Source organism: Triticum aestivum, chromosome 3D, assembly GCF_018294505.1.
Source record: "Triticum aestivum cultivar Chinese Spring chromosome 3D, IWGSC CS RefSeq v2.1, whole genome shotgun sequence".
NCBI classification, from domain to species: domain Eukaryota; kingdom Viridiplantae; phylum Streptophyta; class Magnoliopsida; order Poales; family Poaceae; genus Triticum; species Triticum aestivum.
This window is the reverse complement of record NC_057802.1, coordinates 496,656,274-496,682,532: the sequence shown is the minus strand read 5'-3', so window position 1 is coordinate 496,682,532 and position 26,259 is coordinate 496,656,274.

Here is a 26,259-nt window from a genome sequence, read left to right as displayed (position 1 = left end):
TATGTTATGTTTCACTCAAAATATATTCCTTTGGCGGTTTTGATGAGATAAGGGAGGAATGTTGTTGGTTTCAAGATTCGAGAAGTGGTATATGTCTAATTTCTACTCTTACTAGCAAGATGCCCGTGCGTTGCACGGAACATCAAGATCTTGTGGGAGAAAAGGATGAACGAGGGAAGGCCTTATCTGCAAATGTGGTGAAGAGTGCGGGTAAATTGCCATATTTTCCTTCCTATCCGTCAGATATAAATCGGACGACCTACATTGCAGGATGGCAGGCCCACCATCATCACCAACTCTATTTTTTATCCCTACTCTTATAAAAAGCATTGTCGGTGATGATCGTGTGCCTGCCATCCTGCAATATAGGCCGTCCGATCTATATCTGACGGATAGGAAGGAAACTATGGCAATTTTGCAAAAAGATACCCACACCCCTCTCCACATTTGCAAATAAGGCCTTCCCTCGTTCATCCTTTTCCCCCACAAGATAAACTACTCATACAAATGCATCTTGATGTTCCGTGCAACGCATGGGCATCTTGCTAGTTGTTGCAAAAAGCCCATGTGTGTGTGAGAGAGAGGGAGAGTGGAGGAGGACGGAGTGCATGTGTGACAAAGACACAAGGAGTGTGTGTGCGATAGGTATCAGCTTAAAATGAGGCGATAGTGTGTGTGTGCACGATCGAGAGGGCGTGTCTCAAGAAGGGAAGAAAAATCTACATAGATACAAGGAGCGGGAGAGAGACATGTATGCGATGGTGGAAGCACGAGTGTGCGGGTGTATAAACCTATCTAGAGGCTAGCTAGTCGATAAATGTTTGTGAGAGAAATACGAGTCGGGGTGCGAAAGCGAGAGTTTTGTGTGTGTGAGAGAGAGACGGTAGTCGGGAAGGGGAGTGGAAGCAGGAGTTGTGTGTGTGTGTCTGTGAGAGAGAGAGGAGACGGTAGTCGGGGTTGTCTGATCGGTAAACAAATGAATAATGTCAGTCTGGGATGGAGACGAAAAGGAGACCGCAACAAATGTTGTGTCTACAGGAGAGAGAGAGAGTAATTTTAGTGGTATGAGTCATATGTAGAGACATATAGGGTGTGTGAGAGAATCCCATAGAGAGAAAGACAAAGTGAAAGACGAGTGGAGACTGTGTGTGTGGCGGTGAAAAAGAAAGCTTAGGTACCGAGTGATACCAGAGAACAGTAGAGACGTGAGAGATAATGAAAACCGTGTAATGTATAATGATAGGGAGAGTGTGACACTTCTCAAGGGAGACGTCGAGAGACCATGTTTGCGAGGATAGGAGAAACATGAAGTGAGCGTGCGGGTGAGCTGGAGAAAAGAGAGTGATAGCTACCTGAAGGAGCATGCATGCGAGAGAGATGGGCGTGAAAGGAGTGAACAAAAAAGGGATTCAAATATTTGAATTCGAGATGATGATACATGTAATCCATACTCGAACCAAAATTGATCTATCAAACATGCATACTCATATGAATTCACGCACATCTATGTTATTTAATATGTAGATATTACTGATCCATACATTTTAGTAGAACATAATTTGGTTAAATTTTTCGAATTCAACCTTAAGATTTCGAGATCGTTGTATTTGTAAATCATATTATACATATAAAGGAGCAGAATTCTTTGTTGTGCTTTTGAAAGTATATATAAAAAATGATGTATATAGAATGTAATTCCAATTGAAAATGGATCCCGCCCGAAAAAAATAGAATACAAACGGGATTCGAATTGAGTTGGCACGGTAAACGTGCACTCTGCAAAATTTGAACGAAGCGGGGAAAGTCGCAGTAACCGCCCGAAACCAAAATCTGCGAGATGGAAATCACTACTGCCTATCCCTGCCACGCAAAGCCTATCTGCTGGATTTCTATAGGTTTCGATAGGGGTAGGTTTGTAATTTCACCCAAACGTGACGTAACCGCCTCTCACCCGGATTCATACACGGTGGGCGCCAAAACACAGTGTGTCCTCGGCCGAAATCGACTCCCTCCCCGATTCATATTCATACACGGTGGGCGCCAAAAACAAACTCTCGTCGGCAAATATTCGGTGTATGCGAGATTACCGTCCTATCCCCAACCGACTAATGTTGCTGTGATGTAGTAGAAATTTGAAACGGGGGCTAAGTTTGTAAATTTCCTCGCATTTGAGACAAGCGCGCCCTGAATACATGGTTCCCCCTTCCTCTCTACCTCCCTTTTCCCCATTCGTACTCCGTGGGCGCCAAAACACCCTCTCCACCCCACCCCTCCGTCCGCCGTCCGCCACCCCATCCACCGCCGTCCTCCTCCACCATGCCGGAGCTGATACCCCGACGCCGCCGTCCATTACAAGAGATCGACCTCTCTCATCCACGGCTTCGGACCGGGATCCTTGCATCCCGTCCTCTCGCTTCATCCCCGCCGTCGTCCACCTTGCCGGCGCCGCTCCTACGACCGTCTCGTCCACCGCGCCCCGCCGCCACCGTCTACCCTCCTAGATCTGCTTCCACGCCGCCGACAGCCATCGCTACCGCAGCACCGTCAAATTCTCAGCAGATGCGTACACGGCGCCGCACCAGAGGCGGTACTCTTTCGTATCTGCTCAACTTATTTATCGCAGCAAGAAAATAGATCGCCACTGCTTTACTCTGATTTCTTGTCTTGGTTGCGAAGTTGCCTTTGTCCGGTTTGCACCTTCAGATCCGCCATGGCACGCTCAACACTATACTCCCAATGCTTATGGTTTTCCCCTTTTATATTCCACACTAGTTAAATCACAGTAGACTAAATTTCAAAATTGGGTCAGTCGATTTTTCAGAGCTCGCCGGAGTTCGCCGGTGCGATCGAAGGGGCTCGGGTGGTTGTGGGGCCTCGCCGAACGAAGAAAACTCGACGCGGGTGGGGGTTGGGGCGGGGGTGGGGGTGGGGGTGGCGGAGGAACACAGGCGGTGGGGGCCGGTGGTCCGGCCGGCGGCCCGTGCGGTGTTCTGTATGGGAAGAATCAGAGACGAGGAAGAAGAAGGGTTAGGAGACGTAGGATCTTCATCCAACCGCCTGAAATGGTCGAGAGACAGCTGGGAGTTGCATTCTTAATGCGCTCTGGTTCATCATGTGTGGGCACTGCGCAACCAACATTTTATTATCCAAAATCTGCTTGCTCTTCTTTACCATGTTCCTCTTCCGTTCTTCTTTAATATGTACTCTCTCCGTTCCTAAATACAAGTCTTTGTATAGATTCCACCATGGACTACATATGGAGCAAAATGAGTGAATCTACACTCTAAAATGTATCTGGATACATCTGTATGTGATCCATAGTGGAAATCTCTACCAAGACTTATATTTTGGAACGGAGGGAGTATGATAGTAGTACAGTATGTTCCTTGTACTGAAGATGAGCAGGGACATTTGCAGTGTAGAGGTCTATACGGTCGGTTGTGATGGACACTTTGAGCCTCTTTGATTCGTAGGATCTTGTAAACATAGGAATAGGATTTGTAGTGGCCTGCCCACTTGAATCCTATAAGAATAGCAAGGAAATGCGGGGAGCTGTGTCGCCTTTGAGAGTTACACTGATATTAACAGTACCGCACCTTCACTTGAAGAGAGCTGGTATCCGAAGCCTTTCTAGCCTTACCGGCAATACTAGCACATATATTCCAGCAAGTTCCACTTTGCTGATTTTACTCTGATGCTTAAGGTTTTCCCGTTATATCTACACTATGGTCTGTGTAGCTGCTTTGTGTCGCACTAGCAGCAGTCCACTCTTGAAGCTAAGCACTGCAATGACTTACAAAATTGGCACCAAGGCATTGAGTGCCATTCTGGATGCAATGAAACTCATACGCTCCCCACCTGTTGATTCTTGTTCAGAATATGATCCTAATGACTATTCTAACCTCGAGGAGTCAAAGGCAGATGGCCTGTCCTATTCACCCATCAAGGTGCCTGTTCTAATTTGGCAATTTTTTATTGATTGCGGGTATCTTGCATATGTTGTCTTGCATTTCTTCTACTTTGTTGCACCGCCATCTGCTTAGTTTACTCATCATATATGTCGAGATGCCATGCCCATCCATTATCAATACATATTCCATCTGTCATCATACCATGTTTTTCCACTCAAATGCTGTTCTTGTGCATCAGACATCAAAAAGGAAGAGGGTGATTGCTGAACCTGAAGGAGCACCAGCAAAGTCCTTTAAAAACATGGTGGTGCCGGAGAAATCAGACAGCACCCCACTTATATTGGCTGTACAACCAGTGACACAAAACGTAGGACCGACTCCAGCAGACTGTACCCATACTTCACTGGCCACACCACTAGCCCCACCAGACATGACCTGCACTCCAGCAAAAGGTATACCAATTTCATTTGCCATAGCACCAGCTGTACCACAGAAAAATCCCACTCCAGCAAAAAGTACATCAAGTCCACCGGCCGAAGATCTATCCCAACTGCAGAGACGGACAATTCCTGCAGATTGGAACCCCATTCCATTTATTCCCAGTTTAAAAGACAATTCTTTCAATGTTGTTAGGGACTACGTGCATATATTCCCATCATGGGAAGATTATTGTGAAGACAAACACCATTTTCACATCTTCTTGTCCAACTTACGTGTAAGTGCTATTATTCATGGTTATTATTTTCCTGTTTTCTGCTGATTGAACACATCAATGATTTACATTACATTGTTGTAACTAGGCGAGGGTCAATCGGATAGTCATGACGAGCAAAGCTTGCTTGTGCTTTTCAAGAAAGCATTGCAGCAGTATCGGTGTTACCTGAGGAAATCACACTTTGATGGCAAGTCTATAAACGAATTTCCGGTGAAGTCTCCTGTGCTAAATTTAGAAGACATAGAATGGAAAAACCTTGTTATGCACTGGTCTCGTTCCTAGGATGAGGTACTGTCTATGAAATAACATGACAATTTGAACTTCTACTTTTCCGCATGTGCCTTACGGATCTTTTTTGCAGGAAATCTGCTCGAAGAAGAATTCCGGTTTGACAAGAATGACAGGATATCACAAATATGATGCCCACTGCTTTGCTCTTGTTAGTACCTGTTGTCCTGTATCACTGTACTTGCATACATACCTGGTTCATTATGTGACAGCAGTATGCATGATAGCTTGCTTATCAATTGTTCGCTCCAAATTATCTTATCTGTATGAATGGTTACATTAGTGTAGAATATATCCAATGCCAATGTTTTTTTAGCTCTGCATTGTTCTTGTAAGTACATGTTGTCCTTTATCAGTGTACTTATAATGACAGGTAGTTGTTCATGTACCATCACTCTGCAGCTTATTTTCCTTTGCCCTCCATTTTCTACACATCAGATCTATATTTACTCTTACCATAAGGTTGGTACTGAAGAAGTTTAGTTGTGCATTGCTCTTGGCTGTACCTTGTGCCTGTATCGATGCACTTACATTTATAGCTACTTGGTTATGTAGCATCACTCTTCATCTTATCTTAAATATTCTCCATTTTTTCGTATATTATCAGATCTATATTTACTCTTACCAAAATGTAGAATAAAGGCAATGGTTTTGAAGAAGATTCTGTGGTAAACTTCTTGAATTGCCCCACCATCAGCATGGACAAGGCCTTTATAGAGCCTGTCTTCACCAGTAATGTAAGTTTGTCCATCTCAAGCCTTCAAACTTTGTTGTATATATTTGGTTAGGCATGACTGCAACAGCTGTTTATTTTTGGTGTTTGCATCAAATTGCTTGTTTAAAGTTTATTATGTAGTTCATAAACAAAAGTTTGTCCTTTCTCAATTTAAGTTTTCAGTTGTACAACCAAGTTCCTTCTTCATACCATGTAAATTAAACTATACAGAGCAAGTGATCTTCTTTTGCACTGCATGTATGCTTCTGTTCTTCATCCGTAATCCAGTGGTGTGGTGAACCTACCCACTACAGCACAATGTCGTATTCTGCAATGTCTTAACTAAGAACAATGTCATATCATTCTACTATTATTTAAACCGTCTCTTTATTTGCCAATCTGAAATGGTATAAATTGACAGCACACTAACCATTGATACTTATGAGTTCTTCATCTGTAATCAAATGGTGTCGTGAAGCTGCCAACTCCTTCACAATGTCATTTCCTGCCATGTCTTGACCTGAACAATACCATATTGTGTTAATGCAATTTTAAAGTGTGTCACTTTATTCGTCAGTAAGAAATGTGATGAATTGTCAACACTGATACTTTTATGTGCAAAACCTGTCATCTCTCTGCTTGTTTATCTTTCAGAGTGAGGAAGATATAAGTGTTGAACAAGCGCAGTCTCATCATCTTGCTCAGTTGCATGCGCTGCAGCTCCCCAGCAGGGCTAACCTTTCTTGAACTCTATTGAAGTGCTGTCGGTTTTGTATATTATTTTGTCGGCGTGTTTATTTGCACTGGTGGCGATCTTTGATGCCCAGTGTATGTAATTTGCTGTCTGCTTGTGCTTTATTATCATAATGGCGAACTTTGATGCCTAGTGGATGTAATATGCCGTAATTTCTTTATTGTATAGTCTAGGATTTTTCTTATTCACGATGCTGCAGTTATTTTACCGTATATATATCCTGTCTTCGCAGTAAACCGGCCAAACCGTAAAATTACGGTACATAATCGCGCCGTCATGCAATCACGGTGTAGGTTGGGCCTGAAACATACTGAACAGGTCACGGGCTGGCAGCAGCCCGAAATGAACCCCGCCCATGATTGTGCAAATCAAATCACGGGCTTTTAACATGCCAAAATTGTCTCGGTCCTTGTTTGGCCCAATCAGATATCGGTTGTGAGCAGGCCGGATGCAAATCGGGCTGTAGTTAGGCCCAACTATATGACGGGCTTTTAACAGGCCGAAATTAATATAGGGCTGAAATGTTAAACGGGCCTTTAACATGCCAAAACTAATATCAGGCCGAATTACTAAGTGGGCCTTTAGCAAGTGGGCCCAAAAGCATAGTGTCCAGTTGACGGGCCGAATCTGATATGGGCCATAATTGAGCCCAAAGCCTCTTAAAGGGCCGGACCTGATCTGGGCCATAATTTGGCCCAGAACGTGGTAGGCTTTTAACGGGCCGGATCTCATATGGGCCACTATTAGGCCCGGAGCGTGGCAGGCCATTAATGGACCGGATCAAATATGGGCCGGCATTTGGCCCAAAACATGGCAGCCAGTTAATGGGCTGGCCTACTAGGGTCCTCAAAATCTTGTGGGCCTACAGCTGGGCCGGCCCATTAATGTCGGCGAAATCTCGTGGGCCTTTAGCTGGGCCGGCCCATTATGATCCGCAAGAATCTTGTGGGCCTTTACCTGGGCCGGCCCATTATGGCACACAAAAATCTTGTGGGCCTTTACCTGGGCTGGCCCATTATGGCCCGCAAAATCTTGTGGGCCTTTAGCTGGGCCAGCCCATTATGGTCCGCAAAATCTCGTGGGCCTTTAGCTGGGCTGGCCCATTATGGTCCGCAAAATCTTGTGGGCCTTCAGTTGGGCCGGCCCATTTAAACTTGATGGGCCGATCCACGTGTCAACATATCATAGGCGCGTCTCGCCCATTGGATGAGTGACACCTGTGCCAACGCGGACCTGACAGGTGTCTCCTCCAGCCAATGATGATTTTACACGTGGAAAATACCCATTGGTCGGGGCTGTTAACGGGTTATCGGATCCAAAACCCGACCCGATAGCTTAACGGCGTTCCGTTACGGTGGATGCCACGTGTCGGTCACCCTTGACGAAAACACTTCTATGATGCGCGATTTATCGTCATGGAAGTGGACACTTCTGTGATGATAATTTTGGTAATGTCATGGAACACTTCTACGACAGCACAGGTATGACTATCTTGATTCTGTCATAAATTTTGTCATGAATGTACATGCATGACAAAAAACGCGACCTACTGTGACAAACACGTATCATCATGGAAGTGTATTTTTTTGTAGTGCTTCTAGTGCCTCTTTTGTTCCAAAAAATCATCAAAAAGTTCCGCTGCATTTGAAGAACTATTATTTCTGCACAAAGAAGACACCATGGTAGTTCTGCTGAAAACAGCGTCAGTCCGGGTTAGTTCCATTCAAATTGTCGGTGTACAAAAGTAGGGGCTCTCCTTTTTCCCCTTTACTTGTGCACGGGCAGTCAGAGCCACGCGCTGCGGCCACACCTAGTAGGGCAGAAGAGGGAAGCCGGAGAGAAGCCGAAGCGCAAGGCAACCGAGGCAACGCTAAGACCAAAAACACAGGAGAGCAAAAGGGCGAGGTGGACTCCCCCGGCAAGACCCTTGCCGGGGGCCTCCGCGGCCCCTGCAAGAGCCTTGCCGGGGCAACTTGCCCGATGCCAGCAGAGCAGGCCACCCTTGAGCCCGTGGGTTCCAACACCAGCCAACCAACTACATTGGAACCAGGGCTCGGGAGGCGCCTCTGTGGTGGTATGCAGATCTTCGTCAAGATCATGTACACACAAGATCAGATGAGGACCAGAAGATGGCGACCCTCGATGGGATCCTAGCCGAGGAGATCCATAAGACCCTCGGCAAGCGCCTTGCCGGGACGACTGCGACGCCACGACAAGTTCCCTTGGCGGGGCCCCGGCAAGACCCTTGCTGAGGGCATCAGCGGGGCCACTGCCAGGCCCGCACTAGCCAAGACTCCACCGCCGTCCCCAAGCAGCTGCTAGCTCAACCAGCTGGGCAGGCACCTGCGTGGCGACGGGCGGCCTCTACACCAACTCAGCAAGCACCTGCGTGGTGGCATGCAGATCTTCGTGAAGGCTCCACCACCGCGCCACCTCAGCAGCCTGCCTGCCTACATGGCACCGCACGCATCGCTGGCCTGGGCGCGTGTCGAAGCGAGGCAGAGCGGCGACGGACGGGACGGGCCTCGCTCCCATCCCCGATAAAGCTAATGGACACCTAAGTAGTGCATTTAATGCGCTTTATCCCGTAACGCCGGGCGATAAGCTCGCGCGCTGTACACCTTTCCACCTCCTGTGTGCCACTGTGGCGACCCCTTTTGCCTATAAAAGGAGGCCCGAGGCAACCAGGAGAGGGATTCGGCTCTTTTGGGAAAGTTACACCCTGTAGCTAGCTCAAGAACACAAGAACACTCAATACATCCACCAAAGCAGGACTAGGGTATTACGCATCCTCGTGGCCCGAACCTGGGTAAACGATCCGTGTGCTTCCTGTTAGACCTGCTCTTCTCACAACCCCGCGCCCACCGACCGTAGAAGGGATTCCAGTGATCCCATAGGTGTCGTTTCCCCGACATCTTTGGCACGCCAGGTAGGGGACGCAGTCGTGAGAATCTGATCTAGCAGTTAGCCTAGCAGTTCGTCATCGCCATGGCTCCCAAGAAGAAGACGATCACGGCGATCGGCTCTTCGGGAGCCGAACGGCCCGTGCCAGTGCGGACGAGCAGCGGGACGGTCTCGGACAGAACCCGAGCCGCGGCCCGCGAGCACCAGCATCGCGGTGGCAGTCAGAGCCTGGCGAGCGGCGTCGTTCGCGCGCCAGACGACGAACCACACGCCGCCAAATCCAAGGACGGGGCTGGGCCCCCCGCAGGCGTTGCGGGGCCCTCCAGGGGCGTCGCTGTGCCCCCTATGGGTGGCGCAGCGACCTCCAAGACGCCCACCCCGGTGCCCACAACACGCTCTTCCCATGGTGTGCACGACGAGCAGCGTCACCACGCTGGTGACCCTAGACACCGCCGCGGGAAGAGCCATGTGCATCATCCACGGGACAAAGGAGCCCAGCATGCCCGCCGAAATGCTGGTGAAAATGGCACGCAGCTGCTGGGCCATGATAGAGCTCCTTCTAACGTGGTTAGAAGTCGAAGCGCGCCACGGTCCACGCAGCTGTCGCCACCACCTACGCCAGCAGAAGCTTTGGCACGTGCGCAGCTGCTCCTCGACTTCCCTCCTACTGCGGAGAAGCTCGACGAGTGGAGAGCCACCATCCGGAGCCTCGTCACCATCGCCAATAAAGATGATCCACAACAGGCGGGGCCCTCAGGCCGGCGCTCCGTCGAGCCACCACATGCCAGCGGTGGGAGAACCGGGGGAGCTGCAGCCGCAGTACACTCTCCTCCCCCACGCCAGTTGCCGCCAGTGCCGGTCCATCGTGACGATGCAAGTGATAACATTTCCATAGCGTCGTCCGACCCACGGAGCCACCGCGACCAGTGCCAAGTTCTTCGAGAATGAGCCCATGAAGACGCTCGAACCACTATCGAGCGCCGGCGCGATACGCGCCACCAGTCGGATAAGCGGACGGGACCCGCTATGGACCACCCAGCCTTTACCCGTGAGCTGCGGCAGTTCCAATGGCCGTCCCACCGCATGTTCAAGCCCGACGTCGGCGAGAAGTACAACGGCAAGACCCATCTGTCAGAGTTCCTCAGCATCTACACCATCGCGATGCAAGCTGCCGGAGCTCACGACGACAAGGTGCTTGCCAATTACTTCATGTTGGCACTGAAGCCCAACGTGATGTCTTGGTTGATGTACTTGCCGGCGGATTCCATTTCTTCTTGGTTGGATCTGTGCTACGAGTTCGTTGGTGCCTTCACAGGAGGCCACCAAGCTCATGGACAGGCCAGTGATTTGCATATCATTCCGAGAAGGAAGGGGAAACCCTGCGCAAGTACATCCAGAGGTTCAGCCGGGTGCAGTACAACATCCCCGATGTTCATCCTGCCGCCGTGATTAGTGCGTTCCATCAGAACGTGCGCAACCGCAAGATGCGCGAAGAGCTGGCGATGAACAAGGTTAAGGATGTGGCCGAACTTTATGTTCTGGCCGATAGGTGCGCCCGGGCTGAAGAGGGAAGGAAGTACCCCGGCGAGGACACCGGTGTGGAAACCGACTCTACTGATGAAGACACCGCCGCCCGACGAAGAAGGGCCGGCGTCGCAACAGGAAATGCAAGGGCAAGACCGTGCTTTCCGTTGAGGGATCCGATGACACCGGCGCCGCCAAGAAGGCCAAGGCAGACGACCCCGGCAAGGAAATTGTCGGGTGCATCGCCTGCCGGGCCTTGGCGGCTGCGGACAAGCCAGGGGGCTCCGACAAGCAATATTGCAAGATCCACCGCACCAAGGGCCACGACCTCCACAACTGCCAACAAGTCGAGCTACTCGCTGAGAAGCAAAAAGCTGAGTATGAGAGGCGGGACAAGGAGAAGGGCAGGATGGTGCCGAGGGATCCGGCAAGAAGCATGGCGGCCAAGGAGGTCGCCGCGGCAAGGATAACCAGCAAGAGAGGCCCGCTCGGGGCCGCGACAAGAAGCAGGAAGACGATGATCATGATGAAGGCGACGAGTCCAGCGAGCATGAGTTCCAGAAAGCTATAGAGGCCATGTACGTCGATGGTGGGGCCTCGCTGCATACCTCTCACTGCCAGCTCAAGCAGTGGGCGCGTGAGATCACATCAGCGGAGCCATCATTCGACGCTCAGAAGCCACTGAAGTGGTCCAGCACACCTATCATCTTTGACACCGAAGACCACCCTGATCGAACAACTGTGGTCGGGTGCTTGCCGTTGTTGGTTTCACCAACGATACGCAACCTCATGGTGAACAAGATGTTAGTCGATGGTGGGGCCGGTCTGAACTTGATCTCGCCTGTTGTGATCAAGAGGCTGCAAATTCCTGATGGAGACCTCGAGGAAACGGGCATGTTTCAAGGGGTCAATCCGAGAAGGAGTCAGCCGAAGGGGAAGGTCACGCTGCCCATGACGTTTGGGAGCGATTTGAACTACATGACAGAGAGGATCGTCTTCGACGTAGCCGAGATCCCCTTGCCCTACAACGGCATTCTCGGCCGCCCGGCACTAGACAAGTTCGTGGCGGCGTCACAATACGCCTACAACACGCTGAAGATGCCTGGGCCGATGACCATCATCACCGTTCCTTGTGACAAGAAGGATGCGCTGATCTGCGCCGACCTACTCTACCGGGAAGCAGTTGCAGCAACTGATGCCAAGGCACTTGCTCCTGCCGCTGAAGCCCCAGGAGGGAGAAGAAGACCGGCAGGACCTATCGCACCCACTCCGGCAAGCGCACCTCTTCGGAGTGTTTTGCTACTGTCGAGGACGTGCCGGAGAGCTCCACCGGCAAGAGCAAGAAATCCAGAGCTGCACCACCAGAGACCAAGAAGGTGTCCGTCAAGGAGGATGGCACGGGAGGGGCTTTCACCATAAGCTCCACCCTTGACAGCAAATAGGAAAGCACCATCGTCACTTTCCTGTGGGCGAATGTCGATGTGTTTGCATGGCAAGCATCTGACATCCCCGGCGTTCCCAGGGAAGTGATTGAGCACCATCTTGTTGTCTGCCCCCACGCGCGACCCGTCAAGAAGAAGGTCGGGAAGCAGGCTCTGGAACGGCAAGAGTTTATCACGGAAGAGATCAGGAAGTTGGAAGCGGCAGGCTTGGTGAGGGGAGTGCTCCATCCGACGTGGTTGGCCAATCCGGTGCTGGTGCGCAAGGCAAACGGGAAATGGAGGCTGTGTATTGACTACACAGATATCAATAAGGCTTGTCCTAAGGACCCCTTCCCGTTGCCGCGCATCGACCAGATTGTTGACTCCACGGCCGGGTGTGATCTGTTATCATTCCTTGATGCCTACTCGGGCTACCACCAGATCTTCATGATAAGAGAAGACGAAGAGAAGACATCATTCATCACCCCATGTGGTACGTACTGCTTTTTACGGATGCCTTTCGGGTTGAAGAGTGTTGGCTCGACGTTTTCAAGGGCAGTCCAAATTGGTTTTGAGCCCCAGCTACATAGAAATATGGAAGCTCATATGGATGACATAGTGGTCGAAACCAAACAGGGCAAATCTTGTACAAGACTTAGAAGAGACGTTTGCCAACCTGCGCAACCTCAAGCTGAACCCTGAGAAGTGTGTCTTCGGCGTTCCGTCCGGCAAACTTCTCGGGTTCTTTGTGTCGCAGCGTGGGATTGAGGCAAACCCAGACAAAATCAAGGCTATCGAGCAGATTGAGGCGCCCAAGCGGATCAAGGATGTGCGTCGGCTCACTGGCTGCTGATAACCCACAAGTATAGGGGATCACAACAGTTTTCGAGGGTAGAGTATTCAACCCAAATTTATTGATTCGACACAAGGGGAGCCAAAGAATATTCTCAAGTATTAGCAGTTGAGTTGTCAATTCAACCACACCTGGATAACTTAGTATCTGCAGCAAAGTATTTAGTAGCAAAGTAGTATGATAGTAGTGGTAACGGTAACAAAAGTAACGGTGGCAAAAGTAATATTTTTGGTGTTTTGTAGTGATTGTAACAGTAGCAACGGAAAAGTAAATAAGGGAAGAACAATATCTGGAAAGCTCGTAGGCATTGGATCGGTGATGGAGAATTATGCCGGATGCGGTTCATCATGTAACAGTCATAACATAGGGTGACACAGAACTAGCTCCAATTCATCAATGTAATGTAGGCATGTATTCCGAATATAGTCATACGTGCTTATGGAAAAGAACTTGCATGACATCTTTTGTCCTACCCTCCCGTGGCAGCGGGGTCCTAATGGAAACTAAGGGATATTAAGGCCTCCTTTTAATAGAGTACCGGAACAAAGCATTAGCACATAGTGAATACATGAACTCCTCAAACTATGGTCATCACCGGGAGTGGTCCCGATTATTGTCACTTCGGGGTTGCCGGATCATAACACATAGTAGGTGACTATAGACTTGCAAGATAGGATCAAGAACTCACATATATTCATGAAAACATAATAGGTTCAGATCTGAAATCATGGCACTCGGGCCCTAGTGACAAGCATTAAGCATAGCAAAGTCATAGCAACATCAATCTCAGAACATAGTGGATACTAGGGATCAAACCCTAACAAAACTAACTCGATTACATGATAGATCTCATCCAACCCATCACCGTCCAGCAAGCCTACGATGGAATTACTCACGCACGGCGGTGAGCATCATGAAATTGGTGATGGAGGATGGTTGATGATGACGACGGCGACGGATTCCCCTCTCCGGAGCCCCGAAAGGACTCCAGATCAGCCCTCCCGAGAGGTTTTAGGGCTTGGCGGCGGCTCCGTATCGTAAAACGCGATGAATCCTTCTCTCTAATTTTTTCTCCCCGAAAGTGAATATATGGAGTTGGAGTTGAGGTTGGTGGAGCATCAGGGGGCCCACATGGTAGGGGGCGCGCCCAGGGGGCAGGCGCGCCCCCCACCCTCGTGGACAGGGTGTGGGCCCCCTGACGTGGATTTTTCTTCCAGTATTTTTAATATTTTCCAAAAAGATGTTCCGTGGAGTTTCAGGTCATTCCAAGAACTTTTGTTTCTGCACATAAATAACACCATGGAAAGTCTGCTGAAAACAGCGTCAGTCCGGGTTAGTTCCATTCAAATCATGCCAATTAGAGTCCAAAACAAGGGCAAAAATGTTTGGAAAAGTAGATACGACGGAGACGTATCAACTCCCCCAAGCTTAAACCATTGCTTGTCCTCAAGCAATTCAGTTGAAAAACTGAAAGTGATAAAGAAAAACTTTTACAAACTCTGTTTGCTCTTGTTGTTGTAAATATGTAAAGCCAGCATTCAAGTTTTCGGCAAAGATTATGACTAACCAAATTTGCAATAACTCTTAGGTCTCATGTTTACTCATATCAATGGCATAATCAACTAGCGAGCCATAATAATAAATCTCGGATGACAACACTTTCTCAAAACAATCATGATATGATATAATAAGATGGTATCTCGCTAGCCCTTTCTGAGACCACAAAACATAAATGCAGAGCACCTTTAAAGATCAAGGACTAACTAGACATTGTAATTCATGGTAAAAGAGATCTAGTCATACCCAATATAAATTAATAGTAATGGATGCAAATGACAGCAGTGCTCTCCAGCTAGTGCTTTTAATAAGAGGGTGATGACTCAACATAAAAGTAAATAGATAGGCCCTTCGCAAAGGGAAGCATGGATTTGTAGAGGTGCCTGTTGGAAATATGCCCTAGAGGCAATAATAAAATGGTTATTATTATATTTCCTTGTTCATGATAATTGTCTATTGTTCATGCTATAATCGTGTTATCCGGAAATCGTAATACATGTGTGAACACATAGACCATAACATGTCCCTAGTGAGCCTCTAGTTGACTAGCTCGTTGATCAATAGATGGTTACGGTTTCCTGACCATGGACATTGGATGTCATTGATAACGGGATCACATCATTAGGAGAATGATGTGATGGACAAGACCCAATCCTAAGCATAGCACTAGATCGTGTAGTTCGTTTGCTAAAGCTTTTCTAATGTCAAGTATCATTTCCTTAGACCATGAGATCGTGCAACTCCCGGATACCGTAGGAATGCTTTGGGTGTACCAAACATCACAACGTAACTGGGTGGCCATAAAGGTGCACTACAGGTATCTCCGAAAGTGTCTGTTGGGTTGGCACAGATCGAGACTGGGATTTGTCACTCCGTATGACGGAGAGCTATCTCTGGGCCCACTCGGTAATGCATCATCATAATGAGCTCAATGTGACTAATGAGTTAGCCACGGGATCATGCGTTATGGAACGAGTAAAGAGACTTGCCAGTAACGAGATTGAACGAGGTATTGGGATACCGACGATCGAATCTCGGGCAAGTAACATACCGATAGACAAAGGGAATTGTATACGGGATTGATTGAATCCCCGACATTGTGGTTCATCCGATGAGATCATCATGGAACATGTGGGGGTTGATTTTGTCAATTTACTTGCCGTTACTAGTCTTATCTTGATTCGGCGGCATCGTGGGATGAAGCGGCCCGGACCGACCTTACACGTACGCTTACGTGAGACAGGTTCCACCGACTGACATGCACTAGTTGCATAAGGTGGCTAGCGGGTGTCTGTCTCTCCCACTTTAGTCGGATCGGATTCGATGAAAAGGGTCCTTATGAAGGGTAAATAGAAATTGGCATATCACGTTGTGGTTTTGGCGTAGGTAAGAATCGTTCTTGTTAGAAACCTATAGCAGCCACGTAAAAGTTTGCAACAACAATTAGAGGACGTCTAACTTGTTTTTGCAGCAAGTGTCATGTGATGTGATATGGCCAGAAGGATGTGATGAATGATATATGTGATGTATGAGATTGATCATGTTCTTGTAATAGGAATCACGACTTGCATGTCGATGAGTATGACAACCGGCAGGAGCCTAGGAGTTGTCTTAATTTTTTTATGACCTGCGTGTCAACTGAAACGCCATGTAATTACTTTACTTTATTGTTAACCGTTAGCCATAGTAGTAGAAGTAATAATTGGCGAGACAACTTCATGAAGACACGATGATGGAGATCATGATGACGGAGATCATGGTGTCATGCCGGTGACGATGATGAACATGGCGCCCCGAAGATGGAGATCAAAAGGAGCAAAATGATATTGGCCATATCATGTCACTATTTGATTGCATGTGATGTTTATCATGTTTTACATCTTATTTGCTTAGAACAACGGTAGCATAAATAAGATGATCCCTCGCTAAAATTTGAAGAAAGTGTTCCCCCTAACTGTGCACTGTTGCGAAGGTTCGTTGTTCCGAAGCACCACGTGATGATCGGGTGTGATAGGTTCTAACGTTCGCATACAACGGGTGTAAGCCAGATTTACACACGCAATACACTTAGGTTGACTTGACGAGCCTAGCATGTACAGACATGGCCTCGGAACACAAGAGACCGAAAGGTCGAACATGAGTCGTATAGCAGATACGATCAACATGAAGATGTTCACCGATGATGACTAGTCCGTCTCACGTGATGATCGGACACGGCCTAGTTGACTCGGATCATGTAACACTTAGATGACTAGAGGGATGTCTGTCTGAGTGGGAGTTCGTTAATAATTTGATTAGATGAACTTTATTATCATGAACTTAGTCTCAAAATCTTTACAATATGTCTTGTAGATCAAATGGCCCACGCTAATGTTGCCCTCAACTTCAACGCGTTCCTAGAGAAAACCAAGCTGAAAGAGATGGTAGCAACTACACGGACTGGGTCCGTAACCTGAGGATTATCCTCATAGCTGCCAAGAAAGCATATGTCCTTGAAGCACCGCTAGGTGATGCACCTGTTTTCCTAGCAACTCAAGACGTTCTGAACGGCTGGCAGTCGCGTAGTGATGATTACTCCCTGGTTCAGTGCGGCATGCTTTACAGCTTAGAACCGGGGCTCCAAAAGCGTTTTGAGCAGCACAGAGCATATGAGATGTTCCAAGAGCTGAAAATGGTTTTCCAAGCTCATGCCCGGGTCGAGAGATATGAAGTCTCCGACAAGTTCTACAGTTGTAAGATGGAGGAGAATAGTTCCGTCAGCGAACACATACTCAAAATGTCTGGGTTGCACAACCGCTTGTCTCAGCTGGGAGTTAATCTCCCAAATGACGCGGTCGTTGAAAGAATCCTTCAGTCACTCCCACCTAGCTACAAGAGCTTTGTGATGAACTTCAATATGCAGGGGATGGAAAAGACCATTCCTGAGGTATATTCAATGCTGAAATCAGCGGAGGTGGAGATCAAAAAGGAACATCAAGTGTTGATGGTGAATAAAACCACTAAGTTCAAGAAAGGCAAGGGTAAGAAGAACTTCAAGAAAGACGGCAAGGGAGTTGCCGCGCCCGGTAAGCAAGCTGCCGGGAAGAAGACAATGAATGGACCTAAGCCTGAGACTGAGTGCTTTTATTGCAAGGGAAACAGTCACTGGAAGCGGAACTGCCCCAAATACTTAGCGGATAAGAAGGTCGGCAATACCAAAGGTATATGTGATATACATGTTATTGATGTGTACCTAACCAGCGCTCGTAGTAGCTCCTGGGTATTTGATACTGGTGCAGTTGCTCATATTTGTAACTCGAAGCAGGAGCTGCGGAATAAGCGGAGACTGGCGAAGGACGAGGTGACGATGCGCGTCGGGAATGGTTCCAAGGTCGATGTGATCGCCGTCGGCACACTACCTCTACATTTACCTACGGGATTAGTTTTAAACCTCAATAATTGTTATTTAGTGCCAGCTTTGAGCATGAACATTGTATCTGGATCTCGTTTAATGCGAGATGGCTACTCATTTAAATCTGAGAATAATGGTTGTTCTATTTATATGAGAGATATGTTTTATGGTCATGCCCCGCTGGTCAATGGTTTATTCTTAATGAATCTCGAATGTGATGTTACACATATTCATAGTGTGAATACCAAGAAATGTAAGGTTGATAATGATAGTCCCACATACTTGTGGCACTGCCGCCTTGGTCACATTGGTGTCAAACGCATGAAGAAACTCCATGCAGATGGACTTTTGGAGTCTCTTGATTATGAATCATTTGACACGTGCGAACCATGCCTCATGGGCAAAATGACCAAGACTCCGTTCTCCGGAACAATGGAGCGAGCAACCAACTTATTGGAAATCATACATACTGATGTGTGCGGTCCAATGAGCGTTGAGGCTCGCGGTGGCTATCATTATGTTCTCACCCTCACTGATGACTTGAGTAGATATGGGTATGTCTACTTAATGAAACACAAGTCTGAGACCTTTGAAAAGTTCAAGGAATTTCAGAGTGAGGTTGAGAATCAACATGACAGGAAAATAAAGTTCTTACGATCAGATCGTGGAGGGGAATATTTGAGTCACGAATTTGGCACACACTTAAGGAAATGTGGAATTGTTTGACAACTCACGCCGCCTGGAACACCTCAGCATAATGGTGTGTCCGAATGTCGTAATCGCACTCTATTGGATATGGTGCGATCTATGATGTCTCTTACCGATCTACCGCTATTATTCTGGGGTTATGCTTTAGAGACTGCCGCATTCACTTTAAATAGGGCTCCGTCGAAATCCGTTGAGACGACACCGTATGAATTATGGTTTGGAAAGAAACCTAAGCTGTCGTTTCTTAAAGTTTGGGGATGCGATGCTTATGTCAAGAAACTTCAACCTGAAAAGCTCGAACCCAAGTCGGAAAAATGCGTCTTCATAGGATACCCTAAGGAAACCCTTGGGTATACCTTCTACCTCAGATCCGAAGGCAAGATCTTCGTTGCCAAGAACGGGTCCTTTCTGGAGAAAGAGTTTCTCTCGAAAGAAGTAAGTGGGAGGAAAGTGGAACTTGATGAGATGACCCCTCTCGAACCGGAAAGTAGCGCAGCACAAGAAAATGTTTCTGTGGTGCCTGCACCGACTAGAGAGGAAGTTAATGATGACGATCATGATCAAGTTACCACTGAACTTCGTAGGTCCACAAGGACACGTTCCGCACCAGAGTGGTACGGCAACCCTGTCTTGGAAATCATGTTGTTGGACAACGATGAACCTTCGAACTATGAAGAAGCAATGGCGGGTCCAGATTCCAACAAATGGCTTGAAGCCATGCAATCCGAGATAGGATCCATGTATGAAAACAAAGTGTGGACTTTGACAGACTTGCCCGATGATCGGCGAGCGATAGAAAATAAATGGATCTTTAAGAAGAAGACGGACGCGGATGGAAATGTTACCATCTATAAAGCTCGACTTGTCGCTAAGGGTTATCAACAAGTTCAAGGTGTTGACTACGATGAGACCTTCTCACCCGTAGCGAAGCTGAAGTCCGTCCGAATCATGTTAGCAATTGCCGCATTCTACGATTACGAAATATGGCAAATGGACGTCAAAACGGCATTCCTTAACGGCTTCCTTAAGGAAGAATTGTATATGATGCAGCCGGAAGGTTTTGTCGATCCTAAGAATGCTGACAAAGTATGCAAGCTCCAGCACTCAATCTATGGGCTGGTGCAGGCATCTCGGAGTTGGAACATTCGCTTTGATGAGATGATCAAAGCGTTTGGGTTTACACAGACTTATGGAGAAGCCTGTGTTTACAAGAAAGTGAGTGGGAGCTCTGTAGCATTTCTCATATTATATGTGGATGACATACTATTGATGGGAAATGACATCCTTGGCAAGTATAAAGGCCTACTTGAATAAGTGTTTTTCAATGAAGGACCTTGGAGAAGCTGCTTACATATTAGGCATCAAGATCTATAGAGATAGATCGAGACGCCTCATAGGTCTTTCACAAAGCACATACCTTGACAAGATATTGAAGAAGTTCAATATGGATCAGTCCAAGAAGGGGTTCTTGCCTGTATTGCAAGGTGTGAGATTGAGCACGGCTCAATGCCCGACCACGGCAGAAGACAGAGAAAAGATGAGTGTCGTCCCCTATGCCTCGGCCATAGGGTCTATTATGTATGCCATGCTGTGTACCGGACCTGATGTAAACCTTGTCGTGAGTTTGGTAGGAAGGTACCAAAGTAATCCCGGCATGGAACACTGGACAGCGGTCAAGAACATCCTGAAGTACCAGAAAAGGACTAAGGATATGTTTCTCATTTATGGAGGTGACGAAGAGCTCGTCGTAAAGGGTTACGTCGATGCTAGCTTCGACACAGATCTGGATGACTCTAAGTCACAAACCGGATACGTGTATATTTTGAATGGTGGGGCAGTCAGCTGGTGCAGTTGCAAGCAAAGCGTCGTGGCGGGATCTACATGTGAAACGGAGTACATGGCAGCCTCGGAGGCAGCACATGAAGCAATCTGGATGAAGGAGTTCATTGCCGACCTAGGAGTTATTCCCAATGCATTGGGGCCGATGACTCTCTTCTGTTGCAACACTGGAGCTTTTGCCCTTGCCAAGGAGCCCAGGTTTCACAAGAAGACCAGGCACATTAAGCGTGGCTTCAACTCTATTTGTGAAAATGTTCAAAATGGAGACATAGATATTTGTAAAGTACATACGGATTTCAATGTCGCAGATCCGTTGACTAAACCTCTTCCACGGGCAAAACATGATCAACACCAGAACTCTATGGGTGTACGATTCATCACAATGCAACTAGATTATTGACTCTAGTGCAAGTGGGAGACTGTTGGAAATATGCCCTAGAGGCAATAATAAAATGGTTATTATTATATTTCCTTGTTCATGATAATTGTCTATTGTTCATGCTATAATTGTGTTATCCGGAAATCGTAATACATGTGTGAACACATAGACCATAACATGTCCCTAGTGAGCCTGTAGTTGACTAGCTCGTTGATCAATAGATGGTTACGGTTTCCTGACCATGGACATTGGATGTCATTGATAACGGGATCACATCATTAGGAGAATGATGTGATGGACAAGACCCAATCCTAAGCATAGCACTAGATCGTGTAGTTCGTTTGCTAAAGCTTTTCTAATGTCAAGTATCATTTCCTTAGACCATGAGATCATGCAACTCCCGGATACCGTAGGAATGCTTTGGGTGTACCAAACGTCACAACGTAACTGGGTGGCCATAAAGGTGCACTACAGGTATCTCCGAAAGTGTCTGTTGGGTTGGCACAGATCGTGTCACTCCGTATGACGGAGAGGTATCTATGGGCCCACTCGGTAATGCATCATCATAATGAGTTCAATGTGACCAAGTGATTGGTCACGGGATCATGCATTACGGTACGAGTAAAGTGACTTGTCGGTAACGAGATTGAACGAGGTATTGGGATACCGACGATCGAATCTCGGGCAAGTAACGTATCGATTGACAAAGGGAATTATATATGGGATTACTTGAATCCTCGATGTCGTGGTTCATCCGATGAGATCATCGAGGAGCATGTGGGAGCCAACATGGGTATCCAGATCCCACTGTTGGTTATTGACCGGAGAGTGGTCTCGGTCATGTCTGCGTGTCTCCCGAACCCGTAGGGTCTACACACTTAAGGTTCGGTGACGCTAGGGTTGTAGAGGTATTAGTATGCAGTAACCCGAAAGTTGTTCAGAGTCCCGGATGAGATCCCGGACATCACGAGGAGTTCCAGAATGGTCCGGAGGTAAAGATTTGTATATAGGAAGTCCAGTTTCGGCCACCGGGAAAGTTTCGGGGGTCACCGGTATTGTACCGGGACCACCGGAAGGGTCCCGGGGGTCCACCGGGTGGGGCCACCTATCCCGGAGGGCCCCATGGGCTGAAGTGGGAAGGGAACCAGCCCCTGGTGGGCTGGTGCGCCCCCCATGGGCCTCCCCCTACGCCTAGGGTTGGAAACCCTGGGGGTGGGGGGCGCCCCACCTGACTTGGGGGGCAAGTCCCCCCCTTGGCCGCCGCCCCCCCCCCCTTGAGATGGGATCTCCAGGGGCCGGCGCCCCCTAGGGCCCGTATATAAAGGGGGGGAGGGAGGGCTGCGCACCCAAGCCCCCGGCGCCTCCCTCTCCCCCGTAACACCTCTCCCTCTCGCTGAGCTTGGCGAAGCCCTGCCGAGATCCCCGCTGCTTCCACCACCACGCCGTCGTGCTGCTGGATCTCCATCAACCTCTCCTTCCCCCTTGCTGGATCAAGAAGGAGGAGACGTCTCTCCCAACCGTACGTGTGTTGAACGCGGAGGTGCCGTCCGTTCGGTGCTAGGATCATCGGTGATTTGGATCACGACGAGTACGACTCCATCAACCCCGTTCTCTTGAACGCTTCCGCTCGCGATCTGCAAGGGTATGTAGATGCACTCCTTCCCTCTCGTTGCTAGTAAACTCCATAGATTGATCTTGGTGATGCGTAGAAAATTTTAAATTTCTGCTACGATCCCCAACAGTGCCAGAGCTCAGTTTTGAAATAGAGATAAATAATATTTTGAGCGGCATACTTTCATTGTCAACATAACAACCAAGAGATGGCAATATCTTCCATGCTACACACATTATAGGCGGTTCCCAAACAGAATGGTAAAGTTTATACTCCCCCTCCACCAACAAGCATCAATCCATGACTTGCTCGAAACAACGAGTGTCACCAACTAGCAACAGTCCCAGGGGGAGTTTTGTTTGCAATTATTTTGATTTAGTTTGCATGAAGCATGGGACTGGGCATCCCGGTGACCAGCCATTTTCTCGTGAGTGAGGAGCGGAGTCCACTCCTCTTGAGAATAACCTGCCTAGCATGGAAGATACGGACAGCCCTAGTTGATACATGAGCTATTCGAGCATACAAAACAGAATGTTTATTTGAAGGTTTAGAGTTTGGCACATACAAATTTACTTGGAACGGCAGGTAGATACCGCATATAGGAAGGTATGGTGCACTAATATGGAATAACTTTGGGGTTTAAGGGATTGGATGCACAAGCAGTATTCCCGCTTAGTACAAGTGAAGGCTAGCAAAAGACTGGGAAGCGGCCAACTAGAGAGCGACAACAGTCATGAACATGCATTAAAATTAATAAACATTGAGTACGAGCATGAGTAGGATATAATCCACCATGAACATAAATATCGTGAAGGCTATGTTGATTTGTTTCAACTACATGTGTGAACAGGTGCCAAGTCGAGTCACTTAAATCATTCAAAGGAGGATACCACCCCACTATACCACATCACAACCATTTTAATAGCATGTTGGCACGCAAGGTAAACCATTATAACTCATAGCTAATCAAGCATGGCATAAGCAACTATGATCTCTAATTGTCATTGAAAACATGTTTATTCATAATAGGATGAATCGGGAATGATGAACTCATCATATTTACAAAAACAAGAGAGGTCGAGTTCATACCAGCTTTTCTCATCTCAGTCAGTCCCTCATATATCGTCATAATTGCCTTTCACTTGCACGACCGAACGATGTGAAAATAATAAGAGTGCACGTGCATTGGACTAAGCTGGAATCTGCGAGCATTCAATAAACAGGAGAAGACAAGGCAATATGGGCTCTTGGTTAAATCAACAATAATACATATAAGAGCCACCTCAACAATTTAATCATGGTCTTCTCCTATCGACCCCCAAAGAAAAGCAAAGAAATAAAACTATTTACACGGGAAAACTCCCAACAAGCAAAAGAAGAACAGGGAAATCTTTTTGGGTTTTCTTTTTGATTATTACTACTACAGCAAGAAAAGTAAACTAACTGAAAGCTACACTAATTTTTTTGTTTTTCTTAAGATTTAAAAAACACACAAGAAGAAAGGAAGAAAAAAAGAAAAAAAAATTAGCATGGATATTATAGTGAAAGAGTATGAGCACCGACATCTAGCAATGAGTGTGTGAACATAAATATAATGTCGGTGGGAAATACGTACTCCCCCAAGCTTAGGCTTTTGGCCTAAGTTGGTTTATTGCCACGGATGGCCTGGCGGATATCCATAGTTGTAGCTGGGGTCGTACTGAGATGAAGAGGACTCTGACTGACACTGGCTGGCAGTCATCTCCGGATCCCAAAAGTAATCAGACTGTTGTGGAGGCTCAAATTGTGGTTCCGGCTCCGGGGCTGGGGTAGGGTTCCGGTAAGCGTAAATGGCCGCCCATGGAACGAGATACGGACCTTCAGATAAATTAAACAAGGAAGGAGCAGGCAAGGTAATAGTCTCAGGGTGATGTTTATCAAAGAACAATTTGTATTTAAGCTCCCCTTCCTTGTTCTTAACAATAAAGTCATGCGCTACCATACTTTTATAATCTAAATAAGCATTGGGCAGCAATTTTTCTTCTTTCTCATAGAGCCTAATAGGTATGTTATAATGTGCAGCAAGGCATGAAGCATAAATACCTCCAAAGATGGGACCCTTAGTACGGTTCAAACTTAACCGTTTAGCAATAATACCGCCCATACTAACAGTGTTATCGGAAAATAAACCATGGAACAAAATGATAATATCTGGAACACTAAGGTTTCCACAGTTTCCGCAACCAATCAAGCAACAACTAGCAAATATAGCAAAGTAACGTAAAACAGGAAAATGTATGCTAGTGATTCTTGCATCGGAAACCTTCCTGGTTTCCTCCACAGTAATGGTGTCAATAAACGCGTCCACATCTTTACGATGTGGTTCATCTAAGGTACCCTCGAAGGGTATTTTGCAAACCTTGCAAAATTCATCTAGTGGCATCTTCTTAACAACATCATATAAATGAAACTCTACTGAAGGAGGTGATTCCTTAGGAAAATAGTAGAAGTTTTGCACAAAAGTATTAGTGAGTAAGAGATACTGATGACGTTGGTCGCGGAGGAAGTCGGTGAGGCCAGCATTCTCAGCCAATGAATAGAAATCATCAAAAATCCCGGCTTCTCTGAAGAAATCATCGGAAGGCCATTCACACGGCCGAGCCTCCGCGGTGCGAGGCAAATTATATTTGGGCCTCTGTGCTTCTTCATTCTACTTTTCCTTCGACCTTCGGCTCGATGAGCCCCTCAAAATTCTCTTCATTATTTTCTGAAATATTCTGAAATTTTTAGTAACTTCAAACAAAAGTGAACAAAGCTCAACAAAATTGATAGTAACTACTCCTACAAGTGCCTAGAGCCTATATCATGCATTGGAACTACTTGGAACCATATAAATTTGACATGCAAGCTCAAGAACATGTTCACCTAGGCAGCACAAATTTGCAATGAATAAATGTAACACCCCGGATGTAACTTTCCATATTTGTAACTCCAACTCTTGCCATTTTAGGCTATGTATTATGATATTCCCTTCGTGGTCGGGTTTTGTCTTTCGTTTTGCATTTAGTTTTCGTCATGCATCTCATATCATGTCATCATGTGCATTGCATTTGCATACGTGTCCGTCTCATGCATCCGAGCATTTTCCCCGTTGTCCGTTTTGCAATCCGGCAGTCCTATCTCCTCCGGCGCACCCCTCTTGTTTCTTTTCATGAGCGGGTGTTGAACATTCTCGGAATGGACCGAGGCTTGTCAAGTGGCCTTGGTATACCACCGGTAGACCACCGGTCAAGTTTCGTTCCATTTGGAGGTCGTTTGGTACTCCAACGGTTAACCGGGTAACAGCAAAGTCCTTTTGTGTGTTGCAGCAAAAACCCCTCTCTAAACAGCCCAAAACCCCTCTAAGTCATCTCCATGCTCTAGGTCGTTCGATCACGATCGTGTGGGCGAAAACCGCACTCCGTTTGGAGGCTCCTAGCTCCCTCTACCTATATATACACCTCCCCTCCCGAAATACATTCGCAGATCAAACCCTAAAGATTCTCCCCGCCGCCGCCGGACAAACCCCCCACCGACGGACACGTCCGCCGCCGCAGCCGGCCTCTCCCGCGCTGCCACGTGGAGTGCCCGCGCCCACATTGCCGCCGGCCCGCCGGGGCCCGTGCGGGGCCCTCCCGGCCCGCTCCTCCTCCGCCCCGAGCCCGTGCGC